The following is a 15,707-nucleotide window of genomic DNA, read 5'->3' as shown; positions in this document are numbered from 1 at the left end:
CAACAGGATTTTCATATGGATTAGGTGTGGAAAATGAATAATATAGCTTTCGTATTATTGCTGCATGAGATAAATTGAATTAGTTAAGATTAGTCTGTAGTTGCTGCTAGAAAGCATCTATTAATTCTTCCAGCACATTATTGTGTTTGGGTTTCTGACAACTAAAATAAAAGTTTTCAAATGCCTTTTTTCTTTCTAGTTATTTCATCCTGTGCATAGGTCTAGATTAAGTCTTCCAATTTTAAATATTCTGTTTGTTGATATTAAGCACTCTGTTTCGTAATGTAAAACATTGCGTTTTTTTTTTCATGTGAGGAAATCAGCTATTTCCTTTAGATTAAGAGACATGGTTGGAGATGCAGGGAGCTGGACATCCAAAATAGGAGAAGGCACTCTTACTAATGAAGAGTAGGTTCCATTTATACAGTGAAATATGGAGTCCAAGGAGGTCTGTAACCTTATGAGTGACATTTGACATCATCTTAAATGAAAATGTGGTTTTAGAGGTACATCTTAATTTCCCTAGGCTTTCATAATCAGTGATGTGCTATATGTAAATCACTTCCTTTTCACACAGTTGTTGTTCTTAAGGAAAAGTTTTAGAAGTAACTGGGATTGAGGAATTGCACTGATTTACAGACCCCCTTATAGTGTGCCAGGAACCGTGTCAAGACTTTTCTGAATGTTATCTCACCCACTTTCACAAAAAACACGGGGAGTAAGTATTAAGAGTTTTTTTTTCTTTTCTTTTCTATCTTTTTCTCTTTATGCATAAAAGGATACCATTGGCCCTTAAAGAGGTTAAGTAACTTGTTCAAGGAACAACCACTGGTAAGTGACAGATTTAAAATTCAAACCCAAGTGACTCTATGGCTTAACTTCTCTTTGCATTATAGCTTCAATTAAAATTGATGTTTTCTTTATATTTTTTAATGTGTATCATAAGCAAGCTTCTAACTATAGTGAAGTCTTAATTTTACATTAAGCAAGCAAGATTGACCTCCCTCATTCTGGAAATCAGATGGATGAGTTATGGAAGATGCTTTATGGAACCACTTTATATGATACTTCATTTTGCTGTCTGGTTTGAGAGAGCAATTCTCCTTAATATTGCTGTTTGGGACTATTTTATTAATTTCTTGGGGTTGTCAAATCTCTAAAGGGTTATAATGAAAACAGAGCCCTAAAAAATGTGAAAAATCACACTAAGAGAACTTTGAACATTGACCCCAAGGCACCAAATTATGTACTGAGATACCATTAAGACATGCAGTGTTAGCCTTAAATGAAAAAGTAAGACTAGAAATGTTCACAGCCTTCATAATGAATATATAACATTGAGACAAAAATAACATAGGGTAACATTTTACCTGTGTCAAAAAGAAAACTACTAGAGCTGGCAAAATCTAGGAAAAGCCAATAAGAACTATGAAGAGAAATTTTTGTTTTTGGATTTTTAAAACTGAATATATAAAGTTGACATTTACACCTATCTTTTGCTTTATAGTTGTGAACATTTTGATTACAAAGGAACATATATCTGCAATGTCAAGTCTATTACCTCAGTGAGAATAATTTGAGAGTCAAAATGTGAGATTTTGAAGATCATTTCAGATTAAAATTATTTTCATCATGGACATTTGTTAGTTTGTTTCTTATACTTCACCAGAATTTTCCTCATTGTTTTGGCTTAAGTTTCCATCTCCAGGACTTAATCTTGCAAGCTCACCTCTTACCCGTATATCTTGGTGACTGGGGACTGGGATAGGACATTATGAACTTGGTTTGACAATTTAATAAGATGTAATAAGACCTGAAATAGGGGCAGTGACCTCTCAATGAAAAGATCTAGATAGGAACAGAATCTTTTTAAGGGTATGTCTAACTAAATTCCCTTTAGAATTTCCCTTTAAAGCATTAAATATCGTTTCCTGTTTCCAACTAGAATGTGATCATTTGGCATAATGGCAAAGAACAGGTCATTAGTTAAAACTCCAATGAAGACAGTTGGCTTTGGGTTTAATTTTCCTGCTTTTGCAGTTAACTTAGCACCAGATGGTACCCTAGTGAGTTCAATATAAATAATATAATCATAGGGTTGAGTGATTCTCTACCAGTCATAGACTCAAGCAGAAAATAGCACTTGTCTTTCCACACAAGCCCATGTATATTCTCTTATTGCTGAATTCTTCTTAGGTGGCTCTAGCCATTAAATTGTCATTATGGTTGGTGTTTTTTTCCATTACTTTACTGGGCAAGCAAGCAGTCAAATCCTCACTGTGACTAAGAGGGAAGGGCTACTGATTTGAGGATCTTTAGCTGATATATTCTACAACTATAGAGAAGAAGAGAGGAAAAGAATCCAAAATTTCTATATTCCCTCTATTGTTCCTGAAATGGAAGAGGGGCTCCAACACTCCCTTGACAGTTGGTACACTTCGGAAATGATGGAACTGGTTTCCCTTACAGAATCCTTGTGGCAACTTTTTATAGGTGTTCAAAGTCCTGCTCAAGTGCCAGCTCCAGTCCATTATGTTCAGTGATCTTTCCTCTTTTCTGGGTTTATATGACAGTTACAGTTTGTACCTCAAAATCTAGCTCTTCATCATGTACTGTTTGGTATTATACTTTCTATATGTCTCTCCCTAGTAGTGTATGTCTTATTTTACCTACAGGATTCTACATTGCTGAAATCTGTTTTCTTACAACTAGAACTACTTAACACAAAATTGGACATTTAATAACTGTTGTTGACTCAATAACACATATGTGGGTCAAAGCTCCCAGACATTGGAGTACAGTTTTAATGGTCACTACCCCATTCAATGAACAGAATTCATCTATTGTGACTCAAAGAATTTTAGTTTCTTAACAGTGATAAAGGAAAAAAGGAAATGCTTTTACACTCTTCACTTTCTATTTATTGTCCTGAAGATTTGACCCATATAGTAGCAAGCCACAGAAAAGGTGATGTATATTGGGGAAAAATAGGCAGAATCACTATCAGTCTTTCTTCTTTGGAAAGCTTGCCAGTGTTTTTACTTTGGAAACACAAATAATCATGCAATGTGTCTAGCTTTCACATAGACCTGCCATAAAATTGACCTACTCAAGTATCTTCCTAAGCAAGCTTGGGGTAGTATTTCCAAGTGATTGTTACTTCCTATGTAATTAGATGTTTTAGGTGTCTTCAGAAAGGTGACTAAGCTATTAAGATCAGGCTATTTAAATCAGTAATTTATTAATTATATGCAAGTAACTCATTTCCCATATTTCCCTCAAATATTTTATGGTCTGCAGCAGGGTTCTCCAAGTGTTTCCTGTAGAATTTTAGTCTTCCCTGAGATAGGAATGAATGCTTTTTGAGAAAAATTTGGTTGTTTGGTTGTTTGGAAAAAGGTTATATTATATACTCTATTTGCCTCATGGCTCATCGCATAGAATATCAAAGGCTCCAAAGAGTCCCACAGCAAAAATATCTGCTTAATTTGTTTAACTTAGCATTTAGCAAACATTTGGCCTTAGATAGAGAAATAATATTTGATGAGTATGTGTGCCAGGTATGCATTAGCTTATCAAATTTGTACAATAAAACTCTAAATAAGATATAATCTATGGTTAAAGGTGGGACACTTAGGTTCTGCTTTATTAATAATTTATTTCCAGGTCTAACAATTTTAGTCTTATAGAGTGAGTTCTCATGTTGACTGATACCAATTAGCTCTGTAGTAGCATTTTGGACAAATAACTCAATCTTGTCTTAATTTCCTTATCTAAGAGTCACATTAAAGTACTAATGTACTTTGAAGATGAAAGGATTTGAATTTATATTATCCCAGTTTAGAAAAAAGTGCTGTGTAAATACCATTTGTACATTACAGAAAAATAGGAAAAGAGGAAGAAGGAAACAAACAACTAGTCTCAGGAAACATGCTTATTCATAATGTATAATGCTAAGTGCTAGACTTTTAAGAGCAAAAGCAATCAAAATTATAGTTGTAGCTGCCCTGAATGCTCACTAGAACATGTACATTTTCATTTGTAAGTACTGTGTATTTTTGGTATAGTCAGACCCTCAGACTCAAGGGATTGATCAGCTTGGGCAGTACAGCATTAAGGCACCCAGTGGTACTGTTGTAAAAGATTAAAACTAGAAATGCATTCTGACTAGATACTGGAGCTTTGATTCTTAACTGCGACTTTCTGTGCTTCTGTGGTTTTAAGCTAGAAACTGAGCATCTTTCAATTTGTTTTTGTATCTTTCGTTAAGTAGACATTACATAAACCACTAGTGGTTCTGCCTCCCTCCACTGATTTCATCATATTGTACCTAATTTTTCAGACTCCACTGTCTCTATCAACTTGTCAAATTCACCATATGAGGTAAACCCATTTCTACTTGGCTTCTTGCAAACTTAATTTTTATGTAAGTACATTCCATGCCCCCTAAGTTTTAAGAGCTTTGTAAAATTGTTTTACTTGTAATTCTACAAATAACTACATAACACAGAAACACATAGTTCCAGTTTTCTCTAAACTTATTCTACAAACCAACACAAATGTGGTGAGGGTTTTATGACAAAGGGCAGGAGGATTGCTAATTAGATATCTACTTTGCCAAATTGGAAACTGATTTCCTCGTTACCTAAGTTGAACTGAATACGATTTTCAATCAGAAGTAATTACCAAGGCAGTGCACAACTGAACAGAGGCAGACTGCATTATGCATTCTGCATCCCTGAACTATGATTAGTTGATATCATAAATATTTATATATAGTATAATTCTCCACCAAATTTATTAAAAGAATAATTTAGAAGCCCATAGTGGTTTTATCATCCAGGGTTCTACAATTCTCAGAAGTGTGATGAGAGTTTTGTGGTTTTCGTAGATTTTGTATTTATGAGTTATTTATGTCTCTGGCATTATTTTATGCCAGAATTCATTAACCTTTAAAAAGTTGCTGAAATGGATAAGCACTATTGTAACTTTATGTTTCTAGACAAACAGAATACATCTTAAAAAGTGGAAATGAAACTGATAGCATTCAGATTCACTGGAAACTTCTTTCTTTGGCCATTTGGTCTTTGAGATGTATTGCTGAATGTACTGGAGAAGGCAGGACTACCTTTTATGTGATTACATTCCAGATTCTTTGTTAGAGCCCCAAATTACAAGTTTCATTCTTTAATAACTGATCTCTTAAAAGGTGTGCATCCATATCTTTACTATAAAGAATAGAAGAGAAATAATACCACTATTTATTTCAATGAGAGTTGACATTCACTATTATTTTATATTAGTTTCAGATGTTGAGCATAATGGTTAGACATTTAAATAATTTACAAAGTGATCCTCAATTAGCCTAGCACCCACTTGGCACTATACATGGTTATTAAAATATTGTTACTATATTCCCCATGCTATACTTCACATCCCCATGACTATTTTGTAACTACAAATTTGTACTGCTTAATCCCTTCTCCTTTTTCACTGAGCCTCCAACCACACTCCCATCTGGCAACCATCAGTTTGCTCTCTGAAACTGAGTCTTTTCCTGTTTCGTTTGTTTGTTTATTTTGTTCTTTATATTCCACATATAAGTGAGATCATATGTTGTCTTTTTCTGACTTATTTTACTTAGCATAATACCTTCTAGGTCCATCTTTGTTGTCACAAATTGTAAGATTTTTTTTATAGCCAAGTAATATTCCATTGTATATGTGAACTGTAACTTTATCCAATCGTCTAAGACACTTAGGTTGCTTCCATATATTGGCTATTGTAAATAATGCTGCAATAAACATCTTTTCAAATTAGTGTTTTGGATTTCAATGGATAAATACCACAAAGTGGAATTGCTGGATCATAAGGTAGTTCTATTTTGATATTTTGAGGAGCTTCCATACTGTTTTCCATAGTGGCTGCACCAATTTACAATATCACTAACAGTGCACGAGGCATCCTTTTCCTCCACATCATCTCCAACACTTATTGTTTGTTGATTTATTGATGATGGCCATTTTGACAGGTGTGAAATGATATCTCATTATAGTTTTAATTTGTATTTCTCTGATGATTAGTGACCTTGAGCATCTTTTCTTATGTCTATCAGCCATCTGTATGTATTCTTTGGAGAAAGGTCTATTCAGATCCTCCGCCAACTTTTTAATTGAATTATTTGTTTTTTGGTGTTGAGTTATATGAGTTATTTATATATTTTGGATATTAACACCTTATCAGATGTGTAATTGTCAAATATCTTCTCCCACTCAGTTGGTTGAATTTTCATTTTGTCAATGGTTTCCTTTGCTGTGCAAAACCATTTTAGTTTTATGTATTTTCATTTGTTTAATTTTTCTTTTGTTTCCAGTGTCTGAGGAGATAAATCAGAAAAAAATATATATATTACTAAGACCAGCGTCAGAGAGTTTACTGCCTATGTTTTCTTCTAGGAGTTTTATCATCTTTGACCTTTCATACATTTTGAGTTTATTTTTATTTATGATCTCAGAAGGTAGTCCAGTTTCTTTCCTTCTTTCTTTCTCTCTTTCTCTCTTTCTCTCCTTCTCTTTCTCTCTTTCTCTCTCTCTCTCTCTCTTTCTTTCTTTCTTTCTTTCTTTCTTTCTTTCTTTCTTTCTTTCTTTCTTTCTTTCTTCTTCTTTTTTTTTTGCTTGTGTCTGTCCATTATTCCCAATGTCATTTATTAAATAGGCTGACTTTACTCAGATATATATTCTTGCCTCCCTTGTCATATATTAAGTGACCATATAGGCATTGGTTTACTTCTGAGCTCTCTAGTCTATTCCATTCATCTAATTGTTGGATTTTATGCAAGTACCATACTGTTTTGATTACTGTAGCCTTGTAGTATAGTTTGATATCAGGTAGTGTGATACCTCCAACTTGTTCTTCTTTCTCAAGATTGTTGTAGGTATTCAGGGTCTTAGTGGCTCCATATAAATTTTAGCATTATTTGTTCTAGTTCTGTGTACAGTGCCATTGGTATTTTGATAAGGATTGCATTTTAATCCATAGATTGTTTTGAGTATTATGGACATTTTAATGATTAGTTATTCCTATCCATAACCATAGTATATGCTTTTATTTATTTGTATCCTCTTCAGTTTCTTTTATCAATGCCTTATAATTGTCCAAGCATAGGTCTTTTAGCACCTTGGCAAAATTTGTTTATATGTGTTTTGTTTTTGATACAATCGTAAGGGATTGTTTTCTTAATTACTTTTTGTGATAGTTAATTATTGGTATATAGAAATGCAGTTGATTTCTGAATATTAATTTTGTATCCGGTTAATTTACTGAATTCATTTATCAGTTCTTATAGTACTATGGTGGAATCTTTAGGATTCTCTCTATATAGTATCATGTCATCTACAAATATATAATGAAAGCTTTACTTATTCCCTTCTAATTTAGATTTCTTTTATTTCTTTTTCTTATCTGATCACTGAAGTTGGGACTTCCAATACTATGTTTAATAAAACTGATAAAAGTGGTCATCCTTATCTTGTTTCTGATCTGAGGAAAATGCTTTTAGTTTTTCCATGTTAAGTATGATGTTAGGTCTGGGTTTGTCATATATGACTTGTAGTTTGTTGAGATATGTTCCTTCTATTTCCACTTTGCTTAGAGTTTTTATCATATGTGGATGTTAGATTTTGTCAAATTCTTTTTCTGCATCTATTGATATGATCATATGATTGTTATCCTCCAGTTTGTTTATATGGTATATTTTGTTAATTAATTTATAGATATTTAACCAACCTTGCATCCCTGGGATAAGTTCTATTTGATGAATTTGGTTTACCAATATTTGTTGAGGATTTTTGCATCTGTTCCTCAGGGATATAGACCTATAATTTTTTGTTGTAATGTCTTTATCTAGATTTGAAATGAGGATAAAGGTGCCCTTGTAAAATGAGCATGGGAGCTTTACTTCCTCTTGAATTTTTGGAATAGTTTGGGAAAAATAAGAATTAATTCTCTTTTGAATGTTGAAACATTCACCTGTGAAACCATCTGGTCCAGAGTTTTTGTCTGTAGGGAGTTTTTTGATTACTGATTTGATTTCATTAGTAGTAATCAGTTGGTTCAGATTTTCTGTTTCTTTTTGGCTCAGTCTTAGGAGGTTGTATGTTTCTAAGAATGTATCTATTTTTTTCCAAATTGTTCAATTTGTTGGAATATAGTTGTTCAAAGTATTTTCCTATAATCCTTTGTATTTCTGTGGTATCAGTTGTTACTTCTCTTTCATTTCTGATTTTATTTGGGTTCTCTTTTTTTTCTTGATGAATCTGGCTAAAGTTTTATTAATTTTATTTATCTTTCAAAATACTAGCTTTTGGTTTCAGTGATCTTTTGTATTATTTTTCTAGACTCTATTTCTGTGCTGATCTTTATTATTTCTTTTTTGGGCTCTGATATTTTTCTAGTTTTTATTTTTTTTAAGTAGAAGTTTAGATTGTTTATTTGGATTTTTTTTTATTTAGGCCTATGTTGCTATGAATTTCCCTTTTAGTACTGCATTCACCATGCCTCACAGATTTGGAATTACTGTGTTTTCATTTTCATTTGTCTCAAAGTATCTTTTGATTTCTTTCTTGATTTTATTGTTATCTCAGTTATTATTTAGCAGCTTGCTATTTAGCCTCCATGTATTTGTGTGTTTTTCATTTTTTTCTTTTAATCGATTTATAGTTTTATACCATTTTGGCCAGAGAAGTCACTTGATATAATTTCAATCTTTTAAAATTTATAGATACTTGTTTTTTGTGGCCTAACATGTAGTCTCTCTTGGAAAATGTTCCATGCACATATAAAAAGAATGTATATTCTGCTGTGTGTATGTGAAATGCTCTAAAAACATTGACTAAATCCATTTGATCTAATGTGTCATTTAAGACCTCTGTTTCCTTCTTGTTTTTCTGTCTGAAAGACCTGTTTGTTGATATCAATGGGATGTTAAAATCCCCTACTATGACTGTATTAGTGTCGATCTTTTATTTTATATTTTTTCAATATTTGCTTTATATATTTGGGTGCTCTTATATTAGGTATGTCAATGTTTACAAGGGTTCTAGCCTCATTTTCAATTGACCCCTTAATCATTATTAAATGTCCTTCTTTGTCTCTTAGTATAGCCTTTGCTTTAAAGTTTATTGTGCCTGATACAAGTGTTGTTACAACTTTTTTTGTTTCTATTTTACTAAATATCTTTTTTTTATCCCTTTACTTTCAGACTGTGTGTATATTTTTTTTATCTGAAGTGAGTTTCTTGTAGACAGCATATGTACAGGCATATGTATAGGTCTTGATTTCTTATTCATTCATCTATGCTATGTCTTTTGATTAAAACATTTAATCCATTTACATTTATTGATAGGTATGTTGTTACTTTCATTTTATTATTCATATTTATATTTTTTCTTGTCCTTTTCTTCTTTTTAAAGAAGTCTCTTTAACATTTCTTATAATAATGTTTTGCTTTTGCTTTGGTGATTAATTCCTTTAGCATTTTTTTTTGTTTGTTTGGGAAGCTCTTTGCAGCTCCTTCAATTTTAAATTATAGCCTTGCTGGGTGGTCTTGATTGTAGGCCTTTGCTTTTCATCACTTTAAATATTTTGTGCCTATGATTGCTGGTGCCTGCTGAGACCACCCTTTGTGTGTATCATTTGTGGAGTTAATTGGACGGTGCTGTGTTGTGTTCTGAAGCAAGCTACTGTGTAATTTGGTTTGGATTCCTCTTGGTAGGGGCTCTCATGCATGCCAAGGTCAACTGCTGCCTGCGACCTGTTGAGGGCTAACTGATAGGACCTGGAGACACGTAAGAGAATGCAGCTACTAGCAGTACTGGGTTTTGGGCATCTCAGCAAAAGGCTCAGGTTACCTCCAGGTCTGCTGCCACCTTCTGGCTGTCCAGGAAGCTAAACCGCTGTAAGTGCTTCAGGTGGTATGACAGTTGGGTGAAGCGGGGACTCGGGATCACCAGGGTTTGGTGAGTATTGGTTTTCAAGTTAATGCAGATTCAGATTTGCCATCACTACTGAGCCTGGGGTACTCAGAAAAAGCCACAGGCCACCAGACTGAGTTCAGTCGCTGCCCCACAGGGGCCTGCAAACCCCAGAGAGTTGTCTAAGGAGTACTGCAATGCAGGCCCATTTGGGCTTCCTGCCACCACCCAAAGAACCTCAGGTCATGCTTGAGTTGGGTGGGGCAGAGTCCCAGAGAGTCACCAGGGAGGAGGCAGTAGAGTTCATCAAGCTGATACACATTCAGCTTGGGCCATTGTGGGGTCATCTCAACACAGGAAAATGGCTCCCGCACTTCGGTTGCATTAGAGGACGGCTCATCACAGGGATAATGGAGACTGTCCCTCTAGCCCTTGCTCTGAAGCCACACAATTTAGTTTCTACCTGTATGTCTCTGGTACCTTCCAAGCCACTGTCCCTCAGGCAGAGCCCAGGGTGAGTGCCTGGGAGTAAGAGAGTCTGTACATAGGCTCTTTAGGAGGACATCTGGATTTATAGCAGCCTTCCATCTCACCTGGATGGACAGAATCCCTGCTGCTTTTCACAGCCATATATTATGGGCATTCTTATTCCCAGCACTGGGAAGCCCAGTATGGTATTGGACCCCTTGCTCTTCAGGGTGTCCTCTGCAACTGAAATAACCCTTCCAATTTCTTAACCGCCCCATGTGGGTGTGGAGCCAACCCTTCCGTGTCTTTGCCACTTTTACTAGTCTACAGGTGGCTTTTTCTTCATATCTTTAGTTACAGGGCTTCTGTTCAGGTAGTCTTTAGATGGTTCTCCAGCTTGACTGTTCTAGAATTTAGTTGTAGTTTTAATGTGGTCATGGGAGGAACAAAGCATGGTGTTTAACTATTCCGTCATATTGACTTGAACCTCCAATAATGCCACTATTTAAAAAATGGTTTCAATATATAAAAAGGTGTAATTGCCATGGAATCTGTGCATAGTCTAAGTGAGCTTATACTATGACAAGGGCATTGCTCTAAAGGGAACTCCATAGGTAGATTAATGCTACTCTTTGGGTTCTTCCCAGTAGAGCTTATGGGACTGAATGGGATGGACAATAAAAAACAAACAGACTTGCATGAAAATGAAAACCTCTTCCATTCCTTTTCTAAACCCTTTAGTCTTTATGCAGCTCAAAAGATGAAGGAAGTATCAGAAGTACCTTTTAACACTTATTACATACCAGAACTTCTGCTGCTAAGCAGTGACTTAGGAAGGACTGAAGCTGAAGTTATGACTATTTTAATATTGATTCTGGCCTGAAATAAATGTTTATGTCCTTGACATAATTTGCTGGTAGTTATTGATTCATTATTTTCTTTGTATATTAAATAGGAATAAATAGTCCTTTGGTCTCCTTTGTGTTCTCAATGGCTAATTAGCCATTCTGTAAATCAATTTAGCACAATATTTCATCTAAAATTAACTTATAGTCTTACATTGAAATGTAATTCAATGTAGTTACAACTAATTTTTGGTCCCTAATCAGCAATTGCTGTTACTCTGTATGTGAATTGGATAGTAAAAATTCGTTAGCTTGTTTTTCTGGGCAAAAGATAGTGTCTAATCACAGTCTCTGATCCAGAATGCTTCAGAGAAAAACCCTTGATGTCAATTGCTAAGCAAAAGTTGTCCATATTTTATTTTAAAATATAGGGATAAAGATGGTCTTTTTTTCTTAGATTTGTTTTTCATTTCCTGATATTCCCTTTATACTTGACAATACCCATCTTATGAACTTGAAAATAAATAAAGCTATTTTTGTTGCAATTTAAGCCAACTGTCACTTATTTTGTTCTTTCTATGTAAGTGCCAAGTACAACTGCAATCAATGCATCAGTTTTTTCTGTCATTACTATTTAAAAGTAAATTTCAGTATTGAAGTTTATCTAGTCATGTGTTCTGTCACTCAACAAATATTTATGTATGACTTCACCATTCGAAGTATTGTGCTAAGTAACCCTAAAATGTTTTTTTGTGAACACAGGAAGGAAGGTTCTCATTTAATATTTGAAGTTAGTCAAATTAAAAATTTTAATATCGAATGTTTAGTAGAATGAGGTCAAACTGGTGACAATATCAGTAAGCATAGTGCATTTTCACAACTTTAATATTTAGTAACTACATGTTTGGAGAGTAACATTTTCTGAATGAGTGACTTTTTGGAACTTTAAATTGTTTGGCTGGTAGCTCTTTAAAAAAACACTGACAGACCTCTGTAATGCTCTGTGCAATACTGTGACTCACATTGCTAAGCTTTTTTCCTGGGAAGACACATTACTTCAGTATCAAAATAAGAAATACTGCACTATATTTGTGTCACAGACCTCAATTTAAAACACTTAGTAAATTAAATTTAATAAATTAAAATCAGTGAAGATTTTAGGTTGTGAGAAGGTTATTTAGAATTTTTGGTAATAGTTCTTTGCACCTTAGGTGAGATTAAAAAAAATACTTAATGGCGCTTTACAACATTGTTGATTTTGTAGAAATGAGGTTTCATTATTGCTTACACACACATGTGCGCGCACACACACACACCAATTGAGACCTCGATTTAAAAAAAAGGAAGGTTGGATTTAATCAAAGGTAGTAGACACAAGATAGTTAATGAATCCACTTGTCTAATTCCTTAGAGGACAGGCCAGAAAAATACTGTGGTATGGGAGCTAGTTTACATTATCCTGAAAAGGGTAATGTAAACTAGCTCCTTTACATCCTTTTATGTAAACTTGTTCTCAGGCATCAGGTCACAACTACCATTCAGTAGCAGAAACACTGTCTTTAGTAGGTAAGTCCAGATGGATGGCCAGCTGTCTAACATGAGGATAGGGAGGTCACCATAGCATGGTTGGTGAATATCGAAGATGGACAGCCCTGGGGTGCAGGGCTGCACTGTTCTTCGGTGGCTGAGCACATGAAACAGGGTGCCACTCTTTGACTAGGTTCTCTGTATCTTACCAGACTCTTGTGTTCATGTTACTATTTCTAACATCTTTTCACCAAAGATTTAATAATCCTTCTGCCAAAATGTTACCATGAAAATAGTTAAAAAGACAGCCCTTTTGATGCATGTGCCTGTTGGAAGGAACTGTTTTCCCCATCACTCTGCTAACTGTGGTAGTTCTCAAAAGAAGTTTTCCCCCACAGAAACTCTGCTCCAGGTATCATATGGAATTAGGGCTATTTATTAGATTTAGTTAATCAAATATCATAGACCTGCAGGGTAGGAGGAAGGAAACCTTATGTCCAACATTCATCTGATGTTTGGACTTCTTCTGTTTTCAAAAAGTCTTTCTTGCAAGGAACTCATTGCATCCTGAGAGAGTCTTTATTCAGTATTTCCTCTGAGGTGTTCTCTTTAACTCCAGTCCCAAAGAGGTACCTTACAATCAAAGTGTTCTGTTGTTAATAAGTTTGAGAAGCAATTGTTATTATTTAGACTCTGAATATTCCTGCAGAAAATAGACGTGTTTAAATTAACTTGGAATTTCCCTCAATTGATTTGGTCATGAAAACTTTTTCTCCCACATAACATATTTTAATATCTCATTCTATAGAAAATGCAGAATACAGAATATTCAGATAATACATATTTGTTAAATAAACTTAAAATTGAATTGAATTTTTAGACTCATATCGGGTTGACTTTTGACTCCTTGAATCTTATTATCTAGTACAACTTGTTGTTTAGCTATATCTACTTCATGTTTTGCTGTTATTGGCTTTTTGGCTCAATTATTCCTCTTCTTTTTAACAATTCATCATGTTGGATCCTTCCCACCTCTCCAGCTTGCCTTTTTGGGTCCCAGCTATGTCATCCTGTTCATTGATCAGCACTCTGAGATCTGTGCAATTCACAATGTCATGAGCATGCCATCTCCGTCTTTGTTCAATTGGTTGATGAGAAATGATGAACAGGATCAGGCAAGGTTAGTATTGTTGTGGCCCAGGGCAAGCTGCCCCAAGATATTGTAGAATGGCATATTGATTATTCTGAACTAAAATTGACCTGAGAAGCAGAGAGAGCAGGAAGAGCTCTCTCTCTTCTGTCCCCTTAAAGCAAGGAAAATAAATCTCAATGATAGGTGCCATCCCCACTCTGGAAGAACTGAGAGACAACCTTATCAAAAGAGTTATAAAATCCAGAGTCAAAAAGCATGTGTAAAAAAACCTTATAATTCCTTTACTAATTTACTACTCAAGCCCAAACTTTGTTTAGATTCCTTACTAAGATACCAAAACCTGCTTAAGATTCTTTTCTAATAAGCATTAACTTTGTCCTGTCGATTTCTTACAATTTTATTGTTTCTTCATTGAAAAGGTTTAAAAAGGTGCCTAGTTCAATCACTTCTATGATCTTCATTTTATCTGAACATCATATCGTGATTCTCCCCTGTGCATGTATTACATTTTTTCTCCCTATTTTCCTCCTATTAATCTAGTCCTGTGTCAGTTTTATTATTTTATAGCTAGTCCAGCCAGAGAACTAAAGAAGGGTAGAATAGGGGAATTCTCTCCTCCTCCCCAACAGTACCATTCCATAAACCATCACCCTGTGGTTCCAATTGCTAATCTCCCTAATTAGTGACTAATAATTCAGAAGAGAGTTTATAATAAACCATGCCTTAAGTTTTTGTGGTTTTCAAACCTCTTCTTTCAAAAGGCAAATCATCTTTTCCTATTTTTAGCTCCCCAATATTTCCTAAAGCAAAATTGGTAATAATTTGGTTTCTAAATATAGTAATTCATCAACTCTTCATAAAACTGATGCCATCTCTTCTAAAGTAATGTTGGTCAGAATACTGCTTTATATTTTGGAGAAAAAAGTTTTGGATGTTTTGTCAACACCTGTGGTGTCTTTTTGTTCCTAAAGAATTTAGTTTGTGTGGCTTCAGTATATTTATACTGTAATTTTCTATCTGGAGGAATAGTCTCTTGAAATTGTATAGGCTAATTAGTGTAGTCTGTAAAATAATAGACTGTGTGGAAGGTAATGCTTTCAAATGCAGCATTAACTATAATTGCTATTTAAATACCATTTCACTTAAAAGATATATATTAATTAATTTTTCTTATAACTGCAGGTTTGGAGTGGTCTATTGTTAATTAATCTCTGTACAAAACAAAAAAAAATGTATTTCCTGAACTTGCCTCAAACTTTCAATTTTTAATGTAGTCTGTTTATATTTATGCAAGTATATTTACATAGATTTAGCCCTAATTATCTATTTCCACTAAATAGAATCCTGAAGAATTTTTGCTTTGTTTGCAAATCACTAGGATAATATTACTGAGAGTTTGAATTTACTTTTTAAAATCAGAACATCTTTAATTTTTTTTGTTGATATCGGTTTAGAAAGGAGTGTGTCAGAAACAGTAGAGGGCTCAAGTTCTGAGACTGAAAAGGCATGAGTTCATAATTGACACCATGCTATTTTCTACATGAGGTACTCTGAATAACTTGTTTAATATGTCTAAATCTCAGTTCCTTATTTGTAAAATAGAAATGAGGATGATGATGGTTACCTACCTTATATAATTGCTTTAAAGATTATATGAGGAATATTTAAATAAAGGACTTAGCACATTGCCTTACATACATTGAGAACTAGATAAGTGATCAATAACCAAAACCCTTAAAATGT

At 34.2% G+C, this 15,707-nt stretch overlaps 1 protein-coding gene across 6 annotated transcripts in view; it reads left to right on the top strand.

The window, feature by feature from the left end:
* Nucleotides 1–15,707, top strand: part of TENM1 (teneurin transmembrane protein 1) — a 995,735-nt gene that overhangs the window by 121,934 nt on the left and 858,094 nt on the right. The window contains exon 3 of one of the 6 annotated variants that reach the window (XM_036227171.1): nt 779–831. The exons of the other annotated variants lie outside the window; for them this stretch is intronic. The gene's annotated coding sequence lies outside the window, so the exon portion shown is untranslated. The remainder of the gene's footprint in view (nt 1–778; nt 832–15,707) is intronic. 6 annotated transcript variants of the gene reach the window in all.

This window comes from Rousettus aegyptiacus, unplaced genomic scaffold, assembly GCF_014176215.1.
Source record: "Rousettus aegyptiacus isolate mRouAeg1 unplaced genomic scaffold, mRouAeg1.p scaffold_m13_p_9, whole genome shotgun sequence".
In the NCBI taxonomy this organism is placed as follows: Eukaryota; Metazoa; Chordata; class Mammalia; order Chiroptera; family Pteropodidae; genus Rousettus; species Rousettus aegyptiacus.
The sequence above is the reverse complement of the archived record's forward strand: the minus strand, read 5'-3'. Positions and strand labels throughout refer to the sequence as shown.